Genomic DNA, 6000 nt, shown 5'->3' with positions numbered 1-6000 from the left:
TGAGAGCACCAATTATTTCATTTTTGTCTTTACATTCCCAGCAGCTAACACATTGCCTGACACATAGTGAGCACTTAATAAATGTTTATTGATTGATTGATTGACAAAAGTCACATCATCTACCCTCAGCCATCAAAAACACTAATTAAGGGCCTACTGTGTATACAGCACTGTGCCAGTGACTGGGGCCAACACAAAGCGTAGATATTCATTGCAGCACATAGCATGGAATCGGGGCAAGTTCAAACCCTGTTTCTTCCATGAAGCTTTATCCAATTTTGCCTTTCCACACTGGCTTCATCCTCCTTTCAACTCTGATTACACTTAGAAACCATACACTTTAGCCCTTCTTTCAATTCTGGTCACTTTGTGATTTCATATTGAGATCGACTTTTCAGTCAGATTGTAAACTCAGTGGTGTGGCTTGTTGGTGTATTGGATAGAGTACCGGGTATGGACTCAGGAAGACCCAGCACATAGTAGGCACCTAATCAGTCCTTGTTTCCTTCCTTCCTTTGTGAGGGCAGAAATTGCACCGTACTTTTTTGTGTCTTCCATGGCACCAGGAAATTAGTTGGGAGATGAAGTTAATGCTCAGTAAGTACAGGCAGTCCCTGCTTTTCAAAACTCTTCATTTCATCCCTTCAAATTGCTTGGAAGAGAAATGCATTGTTGATCAGTCATTTCAGTGTTATGACCCCCCCCCCCCAGTATTTTTTTTTTTTACAGGGCAATGAGGGTTAAGTGACTTGCCCAGGGTTACACAGCTAGTAAGTGTCATGTTTCTGAGGTCAGATTTGAACTCCTGAATCCAGGACCAGTTCTCTATCCACTGTACCACCTAGCTGCCCCCTGACCCCCCAGTATCTTAATAAAGATACTAGAATGGTTTGCAGCTTCTTTCTCCAGCTCATTTTACAGATGAAGAAACTGAGGCCAACAGGCTTAAGTGACTTGCCCAGGGTCACACAGCTAGGAAGTCTCTAGAGGTCAAATTTGAACTCAGGAAGATGAGTCTTCCTACCTCCAGACCTGGAACTCTTTCTAGAGTACCACTTAGCTTCCATATTTGGAGCCAGAAGAATCTAGGTTCAAGTTCTGACTCAAGCTACTTACCTCCCATTTCCTCTTAGGCAAGTTATTATATATATATGTGTGTGTGTGTGTGTGTATGTGTGTGTGTATGTATATGTGTGTGTATATATATATATATATATGTGTGTGTGTATGTATGTATAGGTATACGTGTGTATGTGTATATATATATATATATATAGAGAGAGAGAGAGAGAGAGAGAGAGAGAGAGAGAGAGAGAGAGAGAGAGAGGGAGAGAGTTTGTCTTTCATATCTTCAGCTTTCTGCATTGTATTCCTACTCCACCCCCTTCTTTCCTCTTTCCTACTCACTCTCCTGTTCAAAACCTCTTTCAAGTTGAGGTATAAAGGACTGATAACAATATGTAGACCTGCTGAGCTCTAAACAGAGCTTAAATCTGAGAGGTTTTTATTTTAAAAGGATTAAAGCCCTAGGCTAACTAAATGAATAATTAGAGGTGAAAAGAGTTTGGAGGCTATCTAATCCAACCCCCTGCCCCCAAACAGGCTTGGTCCCTGCACAGTATCTCTTCAGACACCCTATTATCTCCACTGGGACTCTCTGACCTCTGGGAAGCCCTCTGGCATCACCCCATACAGTCTAAACCTCAGAGATCTTAGGAACCTAGGATCATAGATCTGGAATTGGGAGGGACCAAGAGAAGCCATTCAGTCCAAAGCTCTCATTTTACAGAAGAGGAAACTGAAGCCCAGAGAAACTTAGCAACTTACACAAGTCATACAGTTGATTTCGGATTTGAACCCAGGTCCTGACTCCATATCCTGTGCAATTTTCAGTACATAATGTGGTATCCTCAGTACATAGGTGGAAGGTTCTAATCCTTAGAAAGTTCTTCCTTATTCTAGTCAGGAAGTAGGGAAGGTATGCTTTCCCATCTCAGTTCATCTCCATAACAGTCCTTCCTCATGCTCATAAAATCACTTACAGAGTAGATTTCTTCTTCTTGGGCTGGCTGGATTTTTCAGAGCCATTTAGTGTTTCCCTGGAACAATGTCTTTTCTGATATGCAAAACCCTATGTCATATTATGGCCCTTCTAAAAATTTGGTATTACCTGAAGTTGATTGACCTTTTACCCTAAGTGGAAATTTCAAATGGCCTCTTGTAATCTTTACCTAATTGAATAAATGATCCAAATGGAAAAGTCTGGCACACAGTGTGTAGCAATGAAAGGAACAGTGAATTTGGAGTGAGAGCATCTGGGTTTGAATCTTGCCTCTGCTGCTTATCAGATATATGACCTTGGGCACATAATTTCACCTTCCTCTGCCTTAGTTTACTCATCTGTAAATGGAAGTTGAACCAGATAGCATCTAAGATCCTTTCTAGTCCAAGTTCCTAGAATCTTGAGCAAAAAGACAAAAGTTCATAGCTCGTTAGGCTATACACCCTGATTTTCTTTTTTTTTAGCTCCTCAGAGATGATGGCATCAGCCCCATCTTAAAACAATCTCCCATGGCCTTGTCACTTTCTTGTTCCCCTCCACAATTCCCCCTTCCTTTCCACATTCCCCTCCCATCGAGAAGTGTCGTATTCCCAAACCCCACCACATAGCCTTATTGTTTTATGTGGCCCCTCCAAAATACCTTGAATAGCCTCTTTTTATTGCCTCGATTTTCTGAAAACTCCAGCTGCTCCTCTGAAGCCATCCAAATCTAATTAACCGCAGAAGCTGGAGTTGGAGTGAGCGTCTCACTTTCGGGTCCTTAGCATACCCATTCATGGCTTCTTTCAATATGGGCACAAAACCAGGAATTTCTAATAATTGTATCTATAGGCCTGGAAAAAAAATAAAAAGAAAGCCTCTACTAAGTAGGTCTGTGAAAGCAGGGAGATCGGCACACCTCGCCTGAACTTGGCAGTCTGGCCCCGAGAAACTCCAAGACAATGCCGCTGGGGGATCTAAAAAGCTTAGCTTTGCCGCTAACATCTTGTGAGAACTCACCCGAGCCCTGAATAGAGATCTTAGTTTCAGTTCTAAATTGTACCAGCACAGACTCATTGAAATGTCTTCTCATAGAATTAAAAGAGAAGAAGAGGAAGAAGAAGAAGGCTGGGGAAAGTTTGCTGAATGTAAATGAGGCTACATTGAGAAGGGGAAGATAGAAAAGCTGAGAGATTTATTCCTGAGTGACATACAGTAGTACAAAGGGAATAAGATGTGTCCTTGCCAAGTCACTTAGCTATGTAGTAAACTGTAATGTTCGGGGAGTTTTATGATGGTGCAACCCACCTAAGGATAAAATACTTTTTGTGGGATGTAGTAGGTATAGAATCGAGAGATCATCTCAACCATTCTCTCCCTTTGACAAATGAGGAAACTGAGAGCTGGGGAGACTCTCTTAATAATAAAGCTCTCTGAAAGAAGGAGGGAAAGAATAAAAGAAATAGCTTTAAGTTCTTGTTATATACTAGGCATTGTGATGAATGCTGTAGATAAAAATGGGGGGGGGGCGGAGAGGGGATGACAGTCCCCAACCCTTAAGGACCTTACATTCTAATAGGAGAAGACAACCCACATAGGGAAGTGGTGGCCAAGGGGGATATTTGGTCAGGAAAGCCACAGGAACAGTGTATATAATCATAGGGCAATTAATCGATGCACCCTTTCCAGAAATGGTTTGTGTTGATGTGATTACTGTTCTCAGAGTTATAGGTGACAGGGCATGAAGATAACTGGGGAGCAGCATGATGGGTCTGGGTCCAGCTAGATATAATCAACTCTCACCAATCAGAAGTTAGAGGACTCATGTCATCTATGCTACTACTAATAGTGCATACAAGTTGGGCTCCATTCTCTTTTTCATCTCAAGATGTACTTCCCTCTCCTACTTGCTTTTGATTGTCCTCTCTACTTTTTGCATGTGACTATTCCTCTGCTTTGCAATGCCCTGGGGAGGGATTATGTCATAAGGCTTCAGGTATAATCTGATGAGACTTTCATGGAAGTTCAACACTGTAGGGACCATGATGCCTGGGCCAGGGAATCAGTCAGATTGGTGCTACCACTCCCATGATCCCTAATGCTTCCTGGTACATGGGGTATCTCTGACACCACCATCCCTTCTACAGAACCCATATGAAACACATATAAGACCAACTGAGATGCATAGATTATAGATTTGAAGCTCAAAGGAACAATAGCGGTCATCTCATTCAATGGCCTCATTTTACAGATGAGGAAACAGAGGGGGAGTGATTTGACAGGCTCACACAGGTAGTAAATTTCAGATCTAGGATTTGAATCTCTATCCTCTGATTCCAAATTCAGCTTTTGTTTTTATTTATCTTCCCTGCTCCCCCCACTGCATCATGCAGTTGGCAGGGGTTCTTGGGAAAATCATTAGAGAGTAAAATCCCAGCTTTGGAAAATAAACTAGGATGACCCTGAACAAATCAATTTAATTTTCTGGGTGTCAGTTTCCTATCTATAAAATGAAGCTGTAGGACCAGTTAAAGTCCTTTCCAGAATCACAGTTCACCAGGGTTTTGGTTTTAGGCTGGTGTCATCACCCAGTCACACATGACTATATGCTATCCCTGATCCTGAATATATGGAGGGTCTGTCTCCAGGAAGCTCAGATGAGAAAAATCACACCAATCTTAGTGACTATCTACTCCCATATCTTTGTATTATGAGAAAGGATCAAAAATAAAGACGTCTGTTGGGCCCTTTATTTCCTGACCCCTTCCAAGGTTTCCTCAGTCTTTTTTTCCCCCTCCTTCACTTGATCCAGGTACACTGGCCTACTTGCTGTTCCTCAAACACTACACTCCATCTCCCAACTCTGTATGTATACGTACTGTCTCCCTGGCCTGGAATGTCCTCCCACTATCTCTCCCTTTTGGCTTCTCTGACTTCCTTCAAACTCACTTCAAATCCTACTGTATTTCCCACACATGATGCTAAGCTGCTAGTGCCTTCCATTCTGGGATTAACTTCCATTGGTTTTATTTATACCTAGTTATTTACAAGTTGTCTCTCCCAATAGAATGTGAGATCCTTGAGGGCAGGGGCTATTTTTGTCTTAAACTGTCCCCTTCCACAAAACAAAACAAAACAAAACAAAACAAAAACAGTGCCTCCCTTTCTATCCCCAGTGTTTAGCACAATTCCTGTCATAAGGGAGTGCTTAATAAATACTTGACCAAAAAAAAAAAAAAAGAAAAGAAAAAGGAACCCAACATTTCAAACAAAACCACACCAACCTCCAATGATTTGCTGGTGGTATACATGTAAGCCCAAGAACCCTGGGAAGAGGATCAGCCTGTAGGTCTATTGTCCCTGCTCCCAGCCCAGCCCCATAGCTCTCCTCTGGGGAGATGCAAGCTGGCCATCACCTCTGCAGGTGTAGCCCCAGCTACTAAAGACCCAGAAAAGAATGTTTTCTCAGAACTGTCAAAGGGCTCAACATCAGAAATGGATGTGGTCTGAGCAATGGCAATGACATTAAGGAAGATGCATTACCATCTGCTTTGTGGCTGTACCCCAAGGTCTGCTGGGACTTTCCATCTGACACGCGAGGGAACACTCCTGTTTGCATTGGCTTCCTCTATCAGAATGTGAGCCCTTGCCAGGGAGCAGGAATCTTCTTTCTTCTTTTTTGCATTCATGGTTCTTAGCACAACACTTGGCACATAGTAAGCACATAATAAATACTATTTCATATGAAACTGAGGGCCAGGAGGGGAGGTCCAAAGTCACACGGTTAGTAAGCCACAGGGCCTGAATGCCTCCCTCGTGGAGACAAAATCCAGCATTCTTTTGGCTGAGTTTTCTGGTGTCTGTCAGTGGGTGGCTGTTATATATCCAGCGACAGCCCTGCTCTTAACTGAAGATTTGGCCTCTGTTTTGCTTAGTAGCTCTCCGTTGTTGTTGGTTTT

The sequence above is a fragment of the Dromiciops gliroides genome, chromosome 1 (genome assembly GCF_019393635.1).
Source record: "Dromiciops gliroides isolate mDroGli1 chromosome 1, mDroGli1.pri, whole genome shotgun sequence".
In the NCBI taxonomy this organism is placed as follows: Eukaryota; Metazoa; Chordata; class Mammalia; order Microbiotheria; family Microbiotheriidae; genus Dromiciops; species Dromiciops gliroides.
This window is presented reverse-complemented; position numbering follows the sequence as displayed.